The sequence below is a fragment of the Bos javanicus genome, chromosome X (genome assembly GCF_032452875.1).
Source record: "Bos javanicus breed banteng chromosome X, ARS-OSU_banteng_1.0, whole genome shotgun sequence".
Taxonomy (NCBI): Eukaryota; Metazoa; Chordata; class Mammalia; order Artiodactyla; family Bovidae; genus Bos; species Bos javanicus.
The window spans coordinates 54890938-54914943 of NC_083897.1; the positions used below are offsets into that span (position 1 = coordinate 54890938).

The 24006-nt window shown below is 39.9% G+C and overlaps 1 protein-coding gene and 1 pseudogene across 15 annotated transcripts in view; both read left to right on the forward strand.

Moving 5' to 3' along the window:
• Window positions 1-24006, forward strand: part of IL1RAPL2 (interleukin 1 receptor accessory protein like 2) — a 1479983-nt gene that overhangs the window by 153385 nt on the left and 1302592 nt on the right. The gene's annotated exons all lie outside the window — the stretch shown is intronic.
• Window positions 16865-23454, forward strand: LOC133242589 (rho GTPase-activating protein 12-like; annotated as a pseudogene).

The window sequence follows — 24006 nt, forward strand, 5'->3', positions numbered from 1 at the left end:
AGCAATAGGCTTTCTCTCAATAGCATGTTTTATTTGAATGTTCAGAGAAAAAGGCAGAAGGACAAATGAGCACTTTCCCCAGTCATCCAGAAGGTTAGTTTTGGACAGTATTTCTTACACTGTAGCATGCATCAGAATTGCCTGGAGGGCTTGTTAAAACAGATTGCCAAGTGCCACCCTCAGAGTTTCTGATTCACCATATCTGGGATGGTGCATTTCTAACAACTTCCCAGGTGATGCTGATGCTGTGGGTCACAGGGTGACTATCTTAGCTTGCCTGAAAGTGGGGAGTTTTCCAGAATTTTGGACTCTGAGCACTTAAAACTAGGACAATCCTGGGCACACTTACTGGTTAGGACCAGACTTTGAGAACCATTAACCTTAAAGGTTGTATGGTAACCAGCAAGATACTTGACATGTTCAGATAATACCAATATCCCATAATATCTCAAATCTAGATAGCCAAATGCAGTGATTGAGTCAGTCACAGAGGAGACATTTATAATTGGAAATTCGGTGTAAGTGGACTGGTTTCTAAGCCTTCTTCCCCACCCCACCCATCCTCTGCCCAAGTCCCTGAACTAGAAGAAATCTCTGGTTCAGCTCTTTCCTGTGCTCCAGGTTGAATCTGCTTTGAAGTAGGGGCCTAGATCTACCCTGGGAGGCACTGTATAAGTGCAACTCCTGGGTCAGACAGACCTATGTTCAAATCTGCCACTTCTAAGCCATGCAGCCTTGCTTAAGGCATTCAAGTTTCCTGAGCTTCAGTTTCATGTAGAAAATGAGTATTATTACTAAAACGTCTTCCTCACGGACTTCCCTGGTGGCTCAGACAGTAAAGCCTACAATGCGGGAGACCCAGGTTCTATCCCTGGGTCGGGAAGATCCTCTGGAGAAGGAAATGGCAACCTACTCCAGTACTCCTGCCTGGAAAATCCCATAGATGAAGGAGCGTGGTAGGCTACAGTCCATGGGGTCGCAAAGAGTTGGACACGACTGAGCGACTTCACTTCACTTTCCTCACAGGTGTTGTTATGAGAACTGTTGTGAGGATTAAAACGAAGGTACGAATTAAGTCATATATATGGCTTTCCTGCTGGGTCAAATGGTAAAGAATCTGTCTACAATGCAGGAGACTCAGGTTCGATCCCTGGGTCAGGAAGATCCCCTGGAGGAGGGCACGATAACCCATTCCATTATTCTTGCCTGGAGAATCCCATGGACAGAGGAGCCTGGCTATAGTTCTTGGGTTTGCAAAAATTTGGACACGACTAATTGAGTAAAACTTTCACTTTCTTTCATGGTGCCTAGCATATAGTAGGCCCAAAATAAATAGGAAGTATAATCATAAAGCTCCCAAGGTCTAAGGCCCATTAATGGATAGTTTATGAACTCAGAAAAGATGGAAAGTTTGCCCTTCCCCAAAGAGCTATAAAGTCATTGATGTGAGGTACTTTGACTTCATTGTGTGACTTAAAGACTTGAGTCCTCTGAAACATGTACATTACTGTATGTAAAATAGAGGACCAGTTCAAGTTCAATGCAAGAAGCAGGGCACCCAAAACCAGTGTTCTGGGACAACCTAGAGGGATAAGGTGGGGAGGGAGGTTGGAGGGGTGTTCAGGATGCGGTCGGGGGTGGGGGGACATGTATACCCGTGGCCAGTTCATGCTGATATATGGCAAAAACCATCACAATATTGTAAAGTAATTATTCTCCAGTTAAAATTAATTAATTTTTAAAAATAGCTCAGTGAAAGAACAGAAGAGAATTCAAAGATAGAAATTAGGTGGCAAAAAAATTTCAGAGAAAAATAACTCTTCTGCTTAACTAGAGACTAAGCAGGTTAATGAATTAAGAATCATTTAAAGCATTTTCAGTTAACAGACCTTCTCCCTACATCTACCTAGCCACTGTCAGCCACATTTTTAAGTAGGCAAAGTTTGTTTTCCTCGCTGGAATCCTGTGCTTGCCTAGGACCACCTTTCACATAGGGCTCAGTCTAGTGGGGTCTCCTACTATTGGCAACTGGTGGCTGCTAAACATCCCAAAGTGCATGGGGCTGCCCTCCAACAGCAGAATTGTCTGGCCCCAAATGTCAATAATTCTGCAATTAAGAAACTATTTTATGCCTTCAGTATTCAAATTGCTGACAGAGGACCACGTGTTCTGCTTTGTAACCTCTGGGCCAATGTCTTCCTAGAACAAGTTTCATCCAAGATTTAGGACCCTTTTAGAAGCATTGAACAAGCATGAATATACTATGGTCTGGAATTCCAAACATTTTAAGATACGAGTCTTGTAAAAAGTTTATAAATTTTAGCCACATAGTATTCTCATGAGAGTGAAAAGTATTATGGTGGGCAGGTAGTAATACTTTTTTAATATGGTGAAATATATTCAAAATAAAATTTAACATTTAACCATTTTAAGTGTACAGTTCAGTAACATTAAGCCCACACTCATTGTTGTGAAGCCCTCACCACCATCCATTGCCAGAACTTTTTCATCTTCCCTAACTGAAGCTCTGGGACTCTGTCCCTGTGGAGTTCCAGAAAAACATCTACTTCTACTTTCTTCTGCTTATTGACTACACCAAAGCTTTTGACTGTGTGGATCACAACAAACTGGAAAATTCTTCAAGAGATGGGAATACCAGACCACCTGACCTGCCTCTTGAGAAATCTTTATGGAGATCAAGAAGCAGCAGTTAGAACTGGACATGGAACAACAGATTGGTTCCAAACTGGGAAAAGATTATGTCAAGGCTATATATTGTCACCCTGCTTATGTAACTTATATGCAGAGTACATCATGTGAAATGCTGGACTGGATGAAGCACAGCTGGAATTAATATTGCTGGGAGAAATATAAATAACCTCAGATAGGCAGATAACACTACCCTTACAGCAGAAACTGAAGAAGAACTAAAGAGGCTCTTAATGAAAGTGAAAGAGGAGAGTTAAAAAATTGGCTTAAAACCCAACATTCAGAAAACAAAGATCATGGCATCCAGTCCCATCACTTCATGGCAAATAGATGGGGAACAATGGAAACAGTGACAGGCTTTATTTTCTTAGGCTCCAAAATCACTTCAGATGGTGACTGCAGCCATGAAATTAAGAATACTTGCTCCTTTGAAGAAAAGTTATGTGAGACAGCAAGAGAAACACACATGTAAAAAACAGTCTTTTGGACTCTGTGGGAGAAGGCAAGCATGGGATGATCTGAGAGAATAGCACTGAAACACGCATATTATCATATGTGAAACAGATTACCAGTCCAGGTTCGATGAATGAGACAGGGTGCTCAGGGCTGGTGCACTGGGATGACCCTGAGGGATGGGATGGGGAGGGAGGTTGAAGGGGGGTTCAGGATGGGGAACACATGTACACCCATGGCTGATTCATGTGAATGTATGGCAAAAACCACTACAATATTATAAAGTAATTAGCATCCAAATAAAATTAATTAATTAAAAAAAGAAAAGCTATGACCAAACTAGACAGTATATTAAAAAGCAGAGACATTACTTTACCAACAAATGTCTGTCTAGTCAAAGCTACGGTTTTTCCAGTAGTCATATATGCATGTAAGAGTTAGACTATAAAGAAAGCTGAGTGCTGAAGAATTGATGCTTTTGAACTGTGGTGTTAGAGAAGATTCTTGAGAGTCCCTTGGGCTGCAAGGAGATCAGTCAGTCCTAAAGGAAACCAGTCCTGAATATTCATTGGAAGGACTGATGTTGAAGCTGAAACTCGAATACTTTGGCCACCTGATGTGAAGAACGAACTCATTTGGAAAGATCCTGATGCTGGGAAAGATTGAAGGCGAGAGGAAAAGGGGATGACAGAGGATGAGATGGTTGGATGGCATCACTGACTCAATGGACATGAGTTTGAGCAAGCTCCAGAGGTTGGTGATGGACAGAGAGGCCTGGCGTGCTGCAGTCCATGGGGTTGCAAAGAGTCGGACATGACTGAGTGACTGAACGGAACTGAACTGAAGCTCTGTACCCATTAAACAATAACTCCTTGCTTCCCAGGCCCTGACAACCATTTTTCTTCTTTCTGTCTAGACCTAGAATTTGCCTGTTCTAGGTTTCTCATATAATTCAACCATACAATATTTGTCCTCTTGAAACTGGCTTATTTCACTTATCATAATATTTTCAAAATTCATTCATGTGGTAGCATGTATCATAATTTTCCTCCTTTTAAAGAAAGAATAATATTTTTTTGTGAATATACGACATTTTTTAAAAAGTTAATTCATCTATTGATGAGCATTTGGGTTATTTCCACCTTTTGGCTATTGTGAATAATTTTGATATGAACATGGTTGTACAAAATATATTTGAGACCCTATTTTTAGTCTCTTAGATATATACCCAGAAATAGAACTGCTGGATTTCATAGTGATTCTTTTTAATTTTGTAAGGAGCTACCATGCTGTTTTCCACAGCAGGAGCAGCAGTTCCACTTTACCCTCCCATCAATAGTGCACAGGGCCTTCAATTTCTCCACATTCTTGCCAACACTTGCTATCTTCTGTTGTGTTCTGTTTTTGTTAATCATCTAAGTAGGTATGATGTAATAGTTCATTTGGTTTTGATTTGTAATTCCCTAATGATTTGTTGATGTTGAGCACTTTTTCTTGTGACTTTTGGCCATCTGTGTATCTTCTTTAGTGAAATGTCTATTCAAGTTATTTGCTTATTTTAAGTTAGGTTGTTTGTACTTTGTTATTGTTGTTGAGTTGGAAATGTTACAACCACTGAAGCAAAAACATTCTAGGTGTTCTCTGCTTTTCTGGCTCTGTCCCCGGAACACTGGGGTGGAGTAGCTCCCTCACCTCTGTTTTTTTTCAGTGAAGGCCCAGTGAAGACCTTGGGGAATCTAGACCCTAAGACCTTGCTCTCAGCTCTTGGTTATCTGGTGATAAATTTCACACTAATACTTTCAGGCTAAAAATGGGCTAATAAAAGAACTTCCAGCTCATAATTGCATTCCAGAGTGTGGTTCTTGGATAAGATGCCCAAAGAAATGAGTTTCACTTGGTGAAATTTCTGGTACCTGGGGGAAATTAACTTTGAATAGAGCAACTTTCAGTTTTATCTTCACGTTGTTTAGGCAACACTGTACTTCACTTATTTAATTTTCACACATTGCATGTCTTTTTTCCAACTCTTTGAACTTTATATGATATAAAAAACTAATAACCTCTGCATTTGTGTTGAAGAATAGCCAGGTTCATCACAAAGAGCTTGAGGATATGTTTTTATTTAATTTTCTTTACCAACATATTAAGAATTTGTTTACAATGTGATTCTCTGTACTTTTCCAAAAATGTGTTTAAATTTACTCATGGAAACTGAGGAGGTTTGGGACAGAAGATTGTGTTTCTGCAGCTCAGAAACTCCCTCTCACCAACATATGTTGGATTCTGTGCATGGGCAGTCAGTAGTTGCTATGCTGTTTTTTAGAGGTGGGACTCTGCCTTATTTGCACACATGATGTCTGTGTTTTTTATGAGAGGATTAATCATAGCTATGATTTCTATTGCTCTTACTGTGTACCAGGTACTGTTGTAACCTCTTTCTCTCTCAATCTCTCAAGTGGCTTGGAATCGATTTCCAGAGCTTTCATAGGTCTCTTTCTAGGGTCTGTTCTCCCAAAGGCAGACTATACTGTTAGTGTGTATACATCTAGGCCCCAGAATGATATTGTGGGATGTGTGAGTGAATCTTTCACGCTCAGCCTAGAGTTTCCACTCATATGTACCAGACAGGATAGTGTACTATGCAGACAGGAGTGGGAAGAGAAGGGAGGTAGGCCAGATTTCCTTGTGTTGCCAAATGTTTATGAAGAGTTCTAAGGAGCTCAAGAATTCTTCAAACCTAGACTTCCAGGTTGTTATGTAGGAATATTTATCAAGGTAGGAAGATAAAACGTATTTTATTTAACAGTTTGTTAAACTTATTTGGACACATGGTATATAGACCTTCATTTGTACACTTGTCCCCATGCCACACACATGTTGGGGACAGGCTTGTTTAACGCTACGGATATGGTGTAACTGGAAGGTTTGAATAGCCTATCAGTGAGGTGGGGTGGTGGTGGGTGGTGAGGGGAGGGGAAGGGAAGGAGGACACATACCTAACAGGCAAAATTATCACTGCTCCTCAGAGCTATGGACTTCCCAGGTGGTGCTAGTGGTAAAGAATCCGCCTGCCAATGCAGGAGACATAAGAGTCATGGGTTCGATCCCTGGGTTGGGAAGATCCCCTGGAGAAAGAAATGGCTACCCAGTCTAGTATTCTTGCCTGGAAAATTCCATGGACAGAGTAGCCTGGTGGGCTACAGTCCATGGGGTCACAAAGAGTTGAATGTAATTGAGCACAGCTCCAATAAGATGAGTGGTTTAATACAGAGTATTTTTTGTTATTATTTTATATTTATTATTTTTTGTTTTATATTTCTTATTTTTTGTTTTTAGGCAGCAATTAAGGGCCACTTTATTTTTTTATTTATTTTTTTAGTTTTTGGCTAGGCTGTGTCCTTGTTGCCACACTCCAGCCTTCTCTAGTTTCAGTGAGCGGGGTCTACTCTTCTTTGCGGTGTGCATGCTTCTCATTGTGGTGGCTTCTCTCATTGTGGAGCATGGGCTTTAGTACTTGTGTTGCGTGGGCTTTGTTGCTCTGCAACACATGGCATCTTCCTGGACCAGGGATTGAACTCATGTGCCTTGCATTGGCAGTCAGATTCTTAACCACTGGGCCACCAGGGAAGTCCCAGTACATAGAGCTTTGAACCAGACTCTCTGGGTTTTAATCCTGGTTCTACAATTTGTTAGCTCTATAACCTTGAGCAAGTTGCTTTCTCTGTTTCTCAGTTTTCTTATTTGTAAAATGGGGATGATATTTATTGTATCTTCAGTTCAGTTCAGTTCAGTCACTCAGTTGTGTCCAACTCTTTGTGACCCCATGGACTGCAGCACTTCAGGCCTCCCTGTCCATCACCAGCTTGAAAGGTTGTTGCTGAACCATGAAAAGACGCTGGGATTCTTGGCCTCTGGAGGAGAAGTATTCAATCCGGGGCCAGAGACGAGGCTTGATTGCTCAGAGCTTTTGTGTAATAAAATTTTATTAAAGTATAAAGGAGATAGAGAAAGCTTCTGACATAGGCATCAGAAGGGAGCAGAAAGAGTACCCCCTGCTAGTCTTCAGCTGGATGTTATATAGTCACTAGCAGTTTGTTAATGAAAGAAAGGAGTGTTTTAAAACTCAGAATGGCACCAGGCCCTTCATCCATAAGATGTATTTTGGGATAATCTTGGCACCAGATAAGTCATCCCGGGCCATAAAATTATTGACTTGAATCTTGTAGAAGGGCAGATTACCATACAAATAGTTTCATTTACATAGATTAGGGGAACAATATCTGAGTATAACATAATGGTTTGTCAAGTAGGTTCTGAGCCATTAGGCAGAACAGATGTGAAGACAGAGTCTGGGGTAAATGCATAGTACATTAACATAGCTTAAGACAAACATTTCCATAAGAAGAATGTATTGGTTAACTCAAGGTTTGAGTTAACTTCAGGTGGAACCAGGTGTCATTGTGGCGACACAGTATTTTAAGAGAAACCTCCTTTTAAATTTGTATAGAGAAGGGGAAAAAAATATATCACTAGTTTGTTTCCTCATGCCACTTAAGAGAGATAAAAATGTCTGACACTTGCAGCGTATTTCCTCCATTTGGAGACCCCTGGCCTTCCTGCATGTTACCCTCTCAAGCTCCTGGAGCCTGCTCAAACTCATGTCCATTGAGTTGGTGATGCCATCCAACCATCTCATCCTCTTCTCCCACCTTCTCCTCCAACCTGCAATCTTTCCCAGCATCAAGGTTGTTCAAATCAGTGAGTTCTTCAATCAGGTGTCCAAAGTATTGGAGTTTCAGCTTCAGTATCAGTCCTTCAAATGAACATTAAGGACTGATTTCCTTTAGGATGGGCTGGTTGGATCTCCTTGCTGTCCAAGGGACTCTCAAGAGTCTTCTCCAACACCACAGTTCAAAAGCAACAATTCTTCAGTGCTCAGCTTTCTTTATAGTCCAACTCTCACATTCATACATGACTACTGGAAAATCCATAGCTTTGACTAGAGATACCTTTGTTGGCAAAGTAATGTCTCTGCTTTTTAATATGCGGACTAGGTTGGTCATAACTTTTCTTCCAAGAAGCAAGCGTCTTTTAATTTCATGGATGCAGTCACCATCTGCAGTGATTTTGGAGTCCCCTTAAATAAAGTTTGTCACTGTTTCCACTGTTTCCTCATCTATTTGCCATGAAGGGATGGCACTGGATGCCATGATCTTCATTTTCTGAATGTTGTTTGTTTTTATATTTTTTAAAATTTATTTTAATTGGAGGCCAATTACTTTACAATATTGTAGTGGTTTTTGCCATACATTCACATGAATCAGCCATGGGTGTACATGTGTTCCCCATCTTTAACCTCCCTCCCACCCCCTCCCCATCCCATCCCTCAGGGTCATCCCAGTTCACCAGCCCTGAGCACCCTGTCTCATGCATCGAACCTGGACTGGCAATCTATTTCACATATGATAATATATATGTTTCAATGCTATTCTCTCAAATCATCCCACCCTCGTCTTCTCCCACAGAGTCCAAAAGTCTGTTCTTCACATCTGTGTCTCTTTCGCTGTCTCGCATATAGGGTCATAGTTACCATCTTTCTAAATTCCATATATATGCATTAATATACTGTATTGGTGTTTTTCTTTCTGACTTACTTCGCTCTGTATAATAGGATCCAGTTTTATCCACCTCATTAGAACTGATTTAAATGCATTCTATTTAACAGCTGAGTAATATTCCATTGTGTACCACAGCTTTCTTATCCATTCGTCTGCCGATGGACATCGAGGTTGCTTCCATGTCCTGGCTATTGTAAACAGTGCTACAATGAACATTGGGGTAAATGGTGTCTCTTTCGGTTATGGTTTCCTTGGTGTGTATGCCTAGCAGTGGGATTGCTGGGTCATATGGCAGTTCTATTTCCAGTTTTTTAAGGAATCTCCACATTGTTCTCCATAGTGACTGTACTAGTTTGCACTGCCACCAACAGTGTAAGAAGCTTCCTTTTTCTCTGCACCCTCTCCAGCTTTTATTGTTCGTAGACTTTTTGATAGCAGCCATTCTGACCGGCGTGAGATGATACCTCATTGTGGGTTTGATTTGCATTTCTCTGATAATGAGTGGTGTTGAGCATCTTTTCATGTGTTTGTTAGCCATCTGTATGTTTTCTTTGTAGAAATGTCTATTTAGTTCTTTGGCCGATTTTGATTGGGTCGCTTGTTTTTCTGAAATGTAGCTGCAGGAGGTGCTTGTATATTTTTGAGATTAATTCTTTGTCAGTTGCTTCATTTCCTATTATTCTCTCCCATTCTGAAGGCTGTCTTTTCACCTTGCTTATAGTTTCCTTCGTTGTGCAAAAGCTTTTAAGTTTAATTAGGTCTTGTTTATTTATTTTTGGTTTTATTTCCATTACTCTGGGAGGTGGATCTTAGAAGTTCCTGCTATGATTTACGTCAGAGAGTGTTTTGCCTATGTTTTCCTCTGGGAGTTTTATAGTTTCTGGTCTTACATTTAGATCTTTAATCCATTTTGAGTTTATTTTTGTGTATGGTGTTAGAAAGTGTTCTAGTTTCATTCTTTTACAAGAGGTTGACCAGTTTTCCCAGCATCACTTGTTAAAGACATTGTCTTTTCTCCATTGTGTATTCTTGCCTCCTTTGTCAAAGATAAGGTGTCCATAGGTGCGTGGATTTATCCCTGTGCTTTCTATTTTGTTCCATTGACTATGTTTCTTTGTGCCAGTACTATACTGACTTGATGACTGTAGCTTTGTAGTATAGCCTGAAGTCAGGCAAGTTGATTCCTTCAGTTCCATTCTTCTTTCTCAAGATTGCTTTAGCTATTCGAGGTTTTTTGTATTTCCATACAAATTGTGAAATTGTTTGTTCTAGTTCTCTGAAAAATACCGTTGGTAGCTTGATAGGGATTACATTTGAATCTATGGATTGCTTTGGGTAGTATACTCATTTTCACTATATTGATTCTTCCAATCCATGAACATGATATATTTCTCCATCTATTTGTGTCATCTTTGATTTCTTTCATCAGTGTTTTATAACTTTCACATATATAGGTCTTTTACTTCTTTAGGTAGATTTATTTCTAAGTATTTTATTCTTTCTGTTGCAGTGGTGAATGAAATTGTTTCCTTAATTTCTCTTTCTGTTTTCTCATTGTTAATGTATAGGAATGTAAGGAATTTATGTGTGTTAATTTTATATCCTGCAACTTTACTGTATTCATTGATTAGCTCTAGTAATTTTCTGGTGGAGTCTTTAGGGTTTTCTATGTAGAGGATCATGTCATCTGCAAACAGAGTTTTACTTCTTCTTTTAAAATCTTAATTCCTTTTATTTCTTTTTCTTCTCTGATAGCTGTGGCTAAAACTTCCAAAACTATGTTGAATAGTAGTGGTGAGAGTGGGCATCCATGTCTTGTTCCTGACTTTAGGGGAAATGCTTTCAATTTTTCACCATTGAGGATAATATTTGCTGTGGGTTTATCATAAATGGCTTGTATTATGTTGAGTTATGTTCCTTCTATGCCTGCTTTCTGGAGGGTTTTTTTTTTTTTTTATCATAAATGGATGTTGAATTCTGTCAAAGGCTTTCTCTGCATCTATTGAGATAATCATATGGTTTTTATCTTTCAATTTGTTAATGTGGAGTATCACATTGATTGATTTGTGAACATTGAAGAATCCTTGCATCCCTGGGATAAAGCCCACTTGGTCATGATGTATGATCTTTTTAATATGTTGTTGGATTCTGTTTGCTATAATTTTGTTAAGAATTTTTCGTCTATGTTCATCAGTGATTTTGGCCTATCGTTTTCTTTTTTCATGGCATGTTTGTCTGGTTTTGGTATTAGCGTGTTGGTGGCCTCATAGAATGAGTTTGGAAGTTTACCTTCCTCTGCAATTTTCTGGAAGAGTTTGAGTAGGAAAGGTGTTAGCTCTTCTCTAAATTTTTGGTAGAATTCACCTGTGAAGCCATCAGGTCCTGGGCTTTTGTTTGTTGGAAGATTTCTGATTAAGGTTTCGATTTCTGTGCTTGTGATGGGTTTTTTAAGATTTTCTATTTCTTCCTGGTTCAGTTATGGAAAGTTATACTTTTCTAAGAACTTGTCCATTTGTTCCAAGTTGTTCATTTTATTGGCATATAGTTGCTGATCATAGTCTCTTATGATCTTTTGTTTTTCTCTGTTGTCTGTTGTGATTTCTCCATTTTTATTTCTAATTTTGTTGATTTGATTCCTCTCCCTTTGTTTCTTGATAAGTCTGGCTAATGATTTGTCTATTTTATTTATCTTTTCAAAAAACCAGTTTTTGGCTTTGTTGATTTTGGCTATGGTCTCCTTTGTTTCTTTTGCAGTTATTTCTGCTCTAATTTTTAAGATTTCTTTCCTTCTGCTAACCATGGGGTGCTTCATTTCTTCTTTTCTCTAGTTGCTTTAGGTGTAGAGTTAGGTTATTTTTTTGCTTTCTCTCCTGTTTGTTGAGGTAGGCTTGTATGCTATGAACCTTCCCCTTAGCACTGCTTTTACTGAATCCCATAGGTTTTGGGTTGTTATATTTTCATTTTCATTTGTTTCTATGCATTTTTTGATTTCTTTTTTGATTTCTACTGTGATTTGTTGGTTACTCAGATGTTTGTTGTTTAGCCTTCATGTTTGTATTCTTAATAGTTTTTTTTTCCTTTAGTTTACATCTAATCTTATCACATTGTGATTAGAATAGATGCTTGAGATGATTTAAATGTTTTTGAATTCACCAAGGCTACCTTTATGGCCCAAGATGTGATCTATCCTGGAGAAGGTTCCATGTGCACTTCAGAAAAAAAGTGAAATTCATTGTTTTAGGGTGAAATGTCCTATAGATATCAATTAGGTCTAACTGTAAATTGTATCATTTAAAGTTTGTGTTTCCTTGCTAATTTTCTGTTTAGTTGATCTATCCATAGGTGTTAGTGGGGTATTAAATTCTCCCACTATTATTGTGTTACTGTTAATTTTCCCTTTCATACTTGTTAGCATTTGCCTTATGTATTGAGGTGCTTCTATGTTGGGTGCATATATATTTATAATTGTTATATCTTCTTCTTGGATTGATCCTTTGATCATTATGTAGTGTCCTTCTTTGTCTCCTTTCCTGGCCTTTATTTCAAAGTCTATTTTATCTGATATGAGTATTGCTACTCCTGCTTTCTTTTGGGCTCCATTTGCATGAAATAATTTTTTTCAGCCCTTCACTTTCAGTCTGTATGTGTCCCTAGGTTTGAGGTGGATCTCTTGTAGGCAGCATATATAGGGGTCTTGTTTTTGTATCCATTCAGCCAGTCTTTGTCTTTTGGTTGGGGCATTCAACCCATTGACATTTAAGGTAATTATTGATAAATATGGTCCCATTGCCATTTACTTTGTTGTTTCGGGTTTGAGTTTATAAACCTTTTTTGTGTTTCCTGTCTAGAGAAGATCCTGTAGCATTTGTTGAAGAGTTGGTTTGGGAGTGGTGAATTCTCTGAGATTTTGCTTTTCTGTAATGCTTTTGAGTTCTCCTTCATATTTGAATGAGATCCTTGCTGGATACAGTAATCTGGGTTGTAGGTTTTTCTCTTTCATCACTTTAAATATGTCATGCCATTCCCTTCTGGCTTGAAGAGTTTCTATTGAAAGATCAACTGTTATCCTTATGGGGATCCCCTTATGAGTTATTTGTTGCTTTTCCCTTGCTGCTTTTAATATTTGTTCTTTGTGTTTGATCTTCACTAATTTGATAAATATGTGTCTTGGGGTGTTTTTCCTTGGGTTTATCCTGTTTGGGACTCTGGGTTTCTTGGAGTTGGGTGGCTATTTCCTTCCCGATTTTAGGGAAGTTTTCAACTATTATCACCTGAAGTATTTTCTCATGCCCTTTCTTTTTGTCTTCTTCTTCTGGGAGTCCTACAATTTGAATGTTGGGGCGTTTCACATTGTCCCAGAATTCTCTGAGGTTGTCCTCATTTCTTTTAATTCTTTTTTCTTTTTTCCTCTGTGCTTTATTTATTTCTACCATTCTATCTTCCCCCTCACTTATCCTATCTTTTGCCTCTGTTATTCTACTGTTGTTTACCTCCAGAGTGCTTTTGATCTCAGTTACTGCATTATTCATTATTGATTTACTCTTTTTTATTTCTTCTAGGTCCTTGTTAAACTTTTCTTGCATCATCTCAATCCTTGTTTCCAGACTATTTATCTGTAACTCAATTTTGTTTTCAAGATTTTGGATTATTTTTACTATCATTATTCTGAATTATTTTTCAGGTAGACACCCTATCTCTTCCTCTTTTGTTTGGTTTGGTGGGCTTTTATCATGTTCCTTTACCTGTTGAATATTTCTCTGCCTTTTCATCTTGTTTAGGTTGCTGTGTCTGGGGTTGTCTTTCTGTATGCTAGAAGTTTGTGGTTCCTCTTTATTGTGGAGTTTCCTCCTTGTGGGTGGGGTTGGACGAGTGGCTTGTCAAGGTTTCCTGGTTAGGAAAGCTTGCATCAGTGTTATGGGGGGGTGGAGCTGGATATCTTCTCTCTGGAGTACAGTGAAGTGTCCAGTAGTGAGTTCTGAGGTGTCTAGGGGTTTGGTGTGACTTTTGGCTACCTGTATTTTTGTGCTTGGGGTTATGTTCCTGCATTGTTGGAGAATTAGCTTGGTATGTCTTGCTCTGAAACTTTTTGGCTCTTGGGTGGAGCTTGGTTTCAGTGTAGGTATGGAGGCTTTTGGATGAGCTCTTGTCGATTAATGGTCCCTGGAGTCAGGAATTTTCTGGTGTTCTCAAGTTTTGGATTTAGGCCTCCTGCCTCTGGCTTTCAGTCTTTTTCTTACAGTAGCCTCAAGACTTCTTCATTCATACAGCACCGATGATAAAACATCTAGGTTAATGGTGAAAAGATTCTCCACAGTAGGGGACAACCAGAGAAATTCACAGAGTTACATGGAGAAGAGAAGAGGGAGGATGGAGATAGAGGTTACCAGAAGGAGAAGAGAGGGAATCAAAAGGGGATAGAACAATCTAGCCAGTAATTAATTCCCTATTTGCTCTCCACAGTCTGGAACATCTAGAGAGTTTCACAGAGTTCTATAGAGAAGAGAAGGAGGAAGAAGATAGAAGTGACCAGGAGGAGAGGAGGATGAGTCAAAAGGAGAGAGACCAATCTAGCCTGTGATCGGTTCCCTAAGTGTTCTCCACAGCCTGGAGCACCCAAAGACATTCACAGAGTTAAGTAGAGAAGAGAAGGGGAGGGAGGAGATAGAGCTGACCTGGGGAAGAAAAAGGAGAGTCAAAATGGGAGAGAGCAGTGAAGCCAGTAATCACACTCCTAAGTAAAAATGGGTACTGAAGATTGGATTCTTAAAAATACAGAATTGATAACAAATACCAAAAAGCAAAGATTAAAAATCTACAGTAGACGTTATACTCTCAAAAATACAATACTAAAAAAACAAAACAAAATCGCAAAAATTATATAAATATGTATATAAGAAATTTGCTTTAAAAACAATGTGTTTTTTTTTTTGCTATGTAATAGAAGGTTTTAAAAATGAAAATTAAAGGAGTAATAAAGAACTTAAAAAAGAAATGATAATAGTACAATATATCTACGAATTTCCCTGGAGCTGCTGAGGCCAGTGTGGGGTCAGTTCAGTTTCAGATAATTCCTTGTTCCGGCTTATACTTCTTCTTGATGTCTATAGGTCCCTTCCAGTGTAGCCAATGCTAACTACAGGGTTTTAATCTGTTACACCTGTCACTTCTAAAGCGGTTCTGTCTTCTTTGTTTATTTTGGCTTCCTCTGTTTGCAAGTCTGTTCAGTATCTAACTTCTTCCCTGACACAAGGGTGCAAAGGTGGTCATTTATTTAGGCTCTCTTGTTTAATTGTGCTGCTGGGAGGGAGGAACACTGCAAACAGATATCACTGGCATGTGCGGAGTGCTTTCCATGTCTGGGCCACACTGGGTTTGCCCCCGCTCACGGTGTGTGTACTTTCCTGGTCTGCACTGCTCAGGTTCCAGGTTGCTCTGCAGGGAAACTGTCTAAGGCCATCCCTGGGTTGCATGCACTTCCCAGGTCTAAGCCATTCAAGTTCAGGTTCTCGGGTACTCCACAAAGGCACAGACTCTGTTGGGCCTGTGTTTTGTACCCTTCCCAGGTCCGAGGAGTTCAGGTGACCAGGTGCTTGGTGAGTAGTGCACTCTCCCCAGGTGGGACAGTGCATCTTATCACCTCCACTGTCCCAGCCACTTGGTTTCCTGGGTGCGCAGTGGGAGTGCCGTCTCAGGTGTGCTGTGTGTCTCTTCTGGGGAGATGATCTCTGGCTGTGACCCTGCTGGTGGATGTCAACCGTTCAGGATCCCAGGAAGACTTGGTTAGCAACTGGGAGCCTGCTCGCAGTTTGGTAAAGGATGCCATCTCCGGGGCCAAGTTTGCCCCTCGCCTTCCAGCTCTGGCTGTTGCCCACCTGCCTCCCTGCCTCTGGCGGGGAATGGGCCGGTCTTCAGCCGGCTAGCTCTCCTCTGGTATTCGCTCAGTCCTTTGTTCTGTGAGCAGCCCTGCAGTGCCTTAGGTTAGAACTTCTTGTGGGAAAGTTCTCACTCTCTGTCTCTTTCCTCTTTTTTTTTCCCTCTCTCTGGCTATCCCACAGTTTGGGTTGCTATCTCACGTTAGCTCCTTCAGATTGCCCTCAGGGCATTCAGGCCTGGTTCTTACCCTAAGCAATGCAGTCCGCACCTCCCTGTTCAGCCCCCACTTGCTGTTGGCCGACACAAGCGTCTGGGCTACTTCTCCACTGATAGTTGCGGTTAGGCGTGTAATCTGTGGGTTTTATTTATTTATTTTTTCCTCTCGGTTATGTTGCCCTCTGAGATTCCAGAGCTCCCCACAGACCCACTGGTGAGAGGGTTTCCAGGTGTTTGGAAGCTTCTCCTCATTTACAACTCCCTCGCTGGGATGGGTCTCCATCCCTTACTCTTTTGCCTCTCTTTTTATCTTTTATATTTTGTCCTACCTCCTTTTGAAGACAATGGGCTGCCTTTTTGGGTGCCTGGTGTCCTGCACAAGTGTTCAGAAGTTGTTTTGTAGTAATTGTTCAGCGTTCAAATGATCTTTCGATGAATTTGTAGGGGAAAAAGTGGTCTCCCCATCCTATTCCTCTGCCATCTTAGGACCGCCACCCTGAATGTTAAGTTTTAAGACAACTTTTTCACTCTTCTCTATTTTATCTCTCCTCTATCTTTTCCACTCTTCTCTATCACTATATTCTATCTTACATGGTACTAAAATGCTTAAAGCAGTGTCTGGCAAATATTATGTTGTATGTAGGTGTTCTTAAATTTGTTTCCATCTTTGGCTAGCTGCATGTGGTATATAGATGCGTGCATACTGTTGCTAAGTCATGTCTTACTTTTTGTGACCCCATGAGCTGTAGCCCATGGGGATCCTCTGCCGTTGGAATTTCCCAGACAAGAATACTGGAGTGGGTTGCCATTTTCTTCTCTAGGGGATCTTCCTGACCCAGGGATCAAACCCATGTCTCCTGCATCTCCTACACTGGCAGACAGATTCTTTACCACTGAGCCACTGTGGATGTCATTCTGGTATATAGATATCCTGAGTGAATTCTTAGCCAAAGCATCCCTATTCTTTTGGCACTTTTCCCAGTTCTCAGGACAATATGCACATCGTAGAAGATGAGCAGAGTGGGAAGAGATATTCCTGAGATGAGCTTCTCTGTGAGGTGGGAGGAAGGGAATTTGGCCCGAGGGTTTTCTCACTCATATTTGGTCTCACAGGGTAGAAGGAATGCCTGGCTGATGATCCTCTGGGGTGGGTGTTTGCAGTGAAAGTCCCTCAGAAGGTAGTCATATCTGTTTGGAAGGCTGGGTAGTCACTTGCCCTGTCGTAGACTGAAAACTATGGGATGAACAGCAGTGGTCCCCTATTTCTGACATCTTTTATTATTGACCTGTGTATGTTTGGAATTAGCTTGACAGAAACTGTGGTAGTAGCCACATTCTACTAGTGGGTGTTCAAATAATATGCCACATAGCTCACATAGGAGTTTCTAAGGGTCAGAGCCCCTAGGTGATAGTGACTTCAGCCAGCACAGACTTCAGGTTGAAGTGCTTTTTCCTAGGCACCTTATAGATCTCAGGTTGCAGAATCCTGGCTCAGACATCTGCATCAATAAGAGATGACTAGGAAGGATTTATGGACACCTATAGGCACCCCGGGGGTTCTAGAAATATTCTGTAAAAGGCTGAACTTTCTACATTCAAACAGGTAGAAGCTGAGAACTATTGTGACTTTGGTAAGAGTATATTAATGTGGGCTTATTTGTATTCAGCGATTGACAAAGGCCAAGACATTTGGGTACTAGAAGGATTTTCAGCAGTGGAAAGACTTGGTTAGATTTAAGACTTCAGATACTCTGGTGTTAGTGTAGACATGGGATAGGAGTTTTGCAGAAGTAGTAGTTAATAAGGGATTATGGTAGTGTTCTGGTGCTAAGTGATGAGGGATGACATTAAGACAGTGAAAGAAGCGATGGAATGGAGGGGAGAGATTTGAAAAAAATAGTTCTGAGAGAGACTCAATAGAACATCATGTTTATTTTGATAGAGAAGATAAAGGAGAAGGAGAGGTCAAAGGTAACTCTCCAGGGAAAAGAGTTTTGTGAATGAGAGAAGAGGTCAACCAAGTCATTTCCATGATGAAGTCAAGTAAGAGAATAAGTAATACATGTCCACTGAATGGGGAGATTAGGAAGTCAATGGACCTCTGGTGCTCTGTATCCAATGGTCCATTCACTCCTGGCTCTTATTCTTCCTTTATGTTTACTTTGCATGTTCTAAGCCCTCATAGAAGTTCTACAAGTTGAGCCTGCCTTCTTGTTTTGACCTTTCCTAAAACCAATCCACATCTTCACGACACAAATAATCACTCACCTGGAGCCAGAAATCCTGGGATGCAAAGTCAAGCGGGCCTTAGGAAGCATCACTACGAACAAAGCTAGTGGAGGTGATGGAATTCCAGTTGAGCTATTTCAAATCCTAAAAGATGATGCTGTGAAAGTGCTGTACTCAATATACCAGCAAATTTGGAAAACTCAGCAGTGGCCACAGAACGGGAAAAGATCAGTTTTCATTCCAAACACAAAGAAAGGCAATGTGAAAGAATACTCAAACTGCTGCACAATTGCACTCATCTCATACACTAGCAAAGTAATGCTCAAAATTCTGCAAGCCAGGCTTCAACAGTACATGAACTATGAACTTCCAGATGGTCAAGCTGGATTTAGAAAAGGCAGAGGAACCAGAGATCAAATTGCCAATATTCGTTGGGTCATCAAAAAAGCAAGAGAATTCCAGAAAAATATCTATTTCTGATTTATTGCCTATGCCAAAGCCTTTGACTGTGTGGATCACAATAAACTGTGGAAAATTCTGAAAGAGATGGGAATATCAGAACACCTGACCTGCCTCTTGAGAAACCTGTATACAGGTCAGGAAGCAACAGTCAGAACTGGACATGGAACAACAGACTGGTTCCAAATAGGAAAAGGAGTACATCAAGGATGTATATTGTCACTCTGTTTATGTAACTTATATGCAGAGTACATCATGAGAAGTGCTGGACTAGATGAAGCACAGGCTGGAATAAAGATTTCCAGGAGAAATATAAGTAATCTCAGATATGCAGATGATACCACACTTATGGCAGAAAGCAAAGAAGAACTAAAGAGCCTCTTAATGAAAGTAAAAGAGGAGAGTGAAAAAGTTGGCTTAAAATTCAACATTGAGAAAACTAAGAACATGACATCTGGTCCCATCACTTCATGGCAAATAGATGGGGAAACAATGGAAACAGTGACAGACTTCACTTTTGGGGGGGGCTCCAAAATCACTTCAGATGGTGGCTGCAGCCATGAAATTAAAAGACACTTGCTCCTTGGAAGAAAAGGACAGGATATTAAAAAGCAAAGACGTTACTTTGCCACCAAAGGTCCGTCTAGTCAAAGCTACAGTTTTTCCAGTGGTCATGTATGGATGTGAGAGTTGGACTATAAAGAAAGCTGAGTGCTGAAGAATTAATGCATTTGAACTATAGTGTTGGAGAAGACTCTTGAGAGTCCCTTAGACAGCAAGGATGTCCAACCAGTCCATCCTAAAGGAAATCAGTCCTGAACATTCATTGAAAGGACTGATGCTGGAGTGGAAACTCCAATACTTTGGCCACCTGATGCGAAGAACTGACTCATTTGAAAAGATCCTGATGCTGGGAGAGATTGAAGGTGGGAGGAGAGGGGGGTGACAGAGGATAAGATGGTTGGATGGCAAAACTGACATGAGTTTGAGCAGGCTCCAGGAGTTGGTGGTGAACAGGGAGGCTTGGTGTGCTGCAGTCCATGGGGTCACAAAGAGTCAGACACAACTGAGTGACTGAAATGAACTGAACTGAAAACTAAACTCCCAACTAAAACTTTTCAGCTCTGGGTCCAATTGCTTTAGGACTCCTCACTTTGCTGACAAAGGTCCATATAAGTGAAAGCTATGGTTTTTCCAGTAGTCATGTATGGATGTGAGAATTTGGACCATAAAGAAGACTGAACATTACATTTAATAATCCATATTTCTCTTAACACTTGTCATTGAGAGAGAGAGATGGATTATTAAATGTAACAAAAATTACTGAAAATGGGAAAAAGGTTCAAAAGACTGGTTGTCTTCTTGGGCCATTTTGCAGGGTTCATCTTTTCTCTTCACCAAAATACAAGGAAGTAGCACAAGTTGGTTTGAGAGTAATCAGTCCAAACCAGAGTTATAGCGGACCTTAAGGGAGTGACCATCGAGATGGCTTCAAAAGATAAATCCAGCTAAAAGAATGTATTTGAGCTGAAAACCCATCAAGGAACAGAATTGCTGATTCAGTCTGACAGTGACACTGTTACAAATGATTGGTTTAATCTTCTCAGTAGTACTATTACTAATCAGACAGTAGAACCCAATGAAGCAATCAAACAGGAGATACCAGATTCACCAGGAATTGAAAAGCATGATAAAGAAAAGGACCAGAAGGAACCAAAGAAATTGCATTCTGTGAAAGTATCTATTATAGATTCTTCAGAACAGAAGAAAAACAAGAAAAACTTAAAGAAGTTTCTTACACAATGCCCTACTTTGCAAGCTGTTCGTGAAAAAGGTTATATTAAAGATCAGGTATTTGGAGCCAGTCTTGCTGATCTGTGTCAGAGGGAGAATAGCACATTGCCAAAATTTGTGAAATTATACATATTGAACATGTTGAGCAATATGGGCTGGATGTTGATGGGATTTACAGAGTTAGTGGCAACCTAGCAGTGATCCAGAAGCTGAGGTTTGCAGTCAAGCATGATGAGAAATTGGACTTGAAGGATAGTAAATGGGAAGATATTCATGTCATCACTGGAGCCCTCAAAATGTTTTTTCGAGAATTACCAGAACCTCTCTTTACACTTAATCATTTTAATGATTTTGTTAATGCAATTAAACAAGAACCGTGACAGCGTGTCTCTGCTGTGAAGGACCTGACCAAACAGTTGCCAAAGTCAAATCAGGACACAATGCAGATTCTGTTCAGACATCTCAAACGAGTTATAGAAAATGGAGGGAAAAACTGAATGACCTATCAGAGAATAGTGATTGTTTTTGGTCCCACTCTGCTCAAGCCAGAGAAGGAGACTGGTAACATAGTGGTCCACACCATCTACCAGAATCAAATCATAGAATTAATTCTTCTCGAGAAAAATTCCATCTTTGGATGCTGACACTTACTGAAGACAACCTGTGAAATAGAAGCTGGATTTCATCAGATTCCAGATCCTCATACCCGAAGTATTTTATGTTTGGACCAAGCAGTGACTCTTTTCTTTTGGACTTTTCTGAGGGATCAGAAGGGAATGGAAGGGTCCGGATGTGTGTTATTTGCTGCTTTGTTGCAAGTTCATAAACCTGTGGGTGCTTTTGAATTAATTTTATCCTGAATGTTTGCATTTCACACTCTGACTTTCAGTAAAAAAAATCAAAACTTGCAATTCCAACCAGTCATATACACTGGGTAATTTGGTAGGAATACATTTTTTTTTCCCCCTCAAACTGGATAACGAAGAATTTCTTTTCACGATTTGATAGATTCATTACTTGATAGAACAACACTTACAATCAGTTATTTTTAAAATGCTCCTGGGCATTTAAAACAAAGTGAAGTATGTCTGTTTCGAAACCTGTGTATATCTTTTCCAGGATTTCTGCATGCAGTGGCAGTCTGAGTGCTAGGACCCATTACAACCCAGGCAGCATCCCTTGATGAAGGCTGGCTGTCTTCACTGTGTAACACAGCAGCACACTAATAGTACTTAAAACGCTGTGATATACTAGAGTTGAATTTAGCATAAGCCAGTTCAGGGTATTTGGGTGCTGTCTATACTACACTGACTTGTAGCTGCTGCTGCTAAGTCACTTCAGTCGTGTCTGACTCTGTGTGACCCCATAGACGGAAGCCCACCAGCCTCCCCCGTCCCTGATATTCTCCAGGCAAGAACAGTGGAGTGGGTTGCCATTTCTTTCTCCAATGCATGAAAGTGAAAAGTGAAAGTGAAGTCGCTCAGTCGTGTCCGACTCGTAGCGACCCCATGGACTGCAGCCCACCAGGCTCCCCTGTCCATGGGATTTTCCAGGCAATAGTACTGGAGTGGGGTGCCATTGCCTTCTCCGACTTGTAGCTAGCAATCCTAATTCTCTCTAGTGCCATATTGAGTTCTTGGTATGACCCTGTGGAGAAATGAACTTTCTTTGATGCAAGTTCAGGCTGAAAACTGTCTTTTAGCTTATGTATATAATTGTGTTGTATAGTCTCAGAGTACATTCTAACCTCTTGTTTCTAATCACGATACTGGTAATTCTTCTCCATGAATATTAGGTTTCCTCCAGAAATAGGCCGTTATTTGAGGAAGTTAACTGTGTGCACTTTTAGATTTTAATTACATTTACAGCAATCACTGTAATGCAAATGGTACTGGAAAATGCTGAATAGACTTGCTAAATGATAAATGAACTACAAGAGGAAACTTTTAGATTATTTAATATGTACAGAATACATTAGAAAAATGTATTACAGAATTCAAGCTCTGCAGTATGAATAGTGGAAACCTATATATAAATTACATGGAGGTCAGATCGAAAATGACGTTGCTAAATCTGAGAATTTCTTTTTTACATTAGTAATGTAGATCAGTTTGTATAATAAAACAAGGTTTGGAAGGTTTTATTACAGAGAGCATGGTCTGCTGAAGATTTTTTAAAATGTATTTTTCTAGATTAAGTGCTATAAATGAAATGTCTAATCCGAATAAAGAAAACTGTAAGAGGTTTAGAGATTTTTTATGTTGGAAATTGTGCATTTTGGTTTTTAATTTTGTTTTCTTTTTGCATTTACTGGCACATTTTTATAATACCTCATTTTAAAAAAATCAAGTGAATCTGATATATCCTGTGGCAAATATGTCTCCCTCATTTCAACACCTTTTCTGCTCTCTACCATACCAGTGCCATCCCCACCCCGACGCCTTCCACTCTGTTTCTTTATCAGTATTTGAAAGTGAATGGTTTGTAACCAAGACTCTTTTTCTTAGGATTACATTTACAATTTACAGATTTGTTTTCTTGGGAACAAATATTTTTTGTATGACCTGTCTAAAAACCTCTCACCTGAGTTTTGTAGTAAAAGCATTGTTTGTTGTGATCTTATTAAATTGATAACAAACTAAGCTATTTGACAGCAATGGGAAAGCAGATTATCTTGGGCAGGGAGAAAAATCCCCCAAATGAGAATGTTTATATTTGCCTAAAGATGTTCATAACAATATATAGTATGCCCTAGGCCTGGTCTGTGCAGTGATTGTATGCCAGGAAAACAATTAGATACAAATCAGTGATGTTCTTTCTCTTGGTAGTTACAACATATCAAAGATTAAAATTGTCCTGTGTTTCTTGTTTCAAAGTACACATGTGTGTATGTGAAGTCTTAAATGTTTTAATAGTCCATGGCTAACAGCTTATTGTAATATTGTATGTACAGTGAGATCAGTGTCTTGTGTTTTCATCCTCTGTGAATTAAAAATTCTCACTTGTTTTGTCATAATAAAACCAATAATATTTTCCTGTCTTGACAGCTTGATTTTTAGTAGAAAAGATATTAAAGGCTGAAATTAAAAAAAAAAAAAAAGAAGTCTGAACGTTGAAGAATTGATGCTTTTGAACTGTGGTATTGGAGAAGGCTCTTGAGAGTCCCTTGGACAGCAAGGAGATCAAACCAGTCAATCTTAAAGGAAATCAACCCTGAATATTCATTGGAAGGACTGATGCTGAAGTCAAAGCTCCAATACTATGGCCACCTGATGGGAAGTGCTGACATTAGAAAAGACCCTGATGCTGGGAAAGACTGAAGGCAGGAGGAGAAGGGGAGGACCGAGGATGAGATGGTTGGATGGCATCACTGATTGAGGGGACATGAGTTTGAGCAAGCTCTGGGAGATGGTGAAGGACAGAGAAGCCTGGCATGCTGCAGTCCATGGGGTCACAAAAAGTTGGACATGACTGAATGGCTGAACAACAACGAGGTGACAGAATAGTTGCTCATCTAGTTCATACTAATGGAATCATATATATCGTTCCCAGGAATACAAACATGTCTAAAGGTTATCTTAGGGATACCCATTCAACCTAAAGAATTGAATCTATGACTGTGAAAGTTTCTAGTTACATGGCATAGGGGGACATA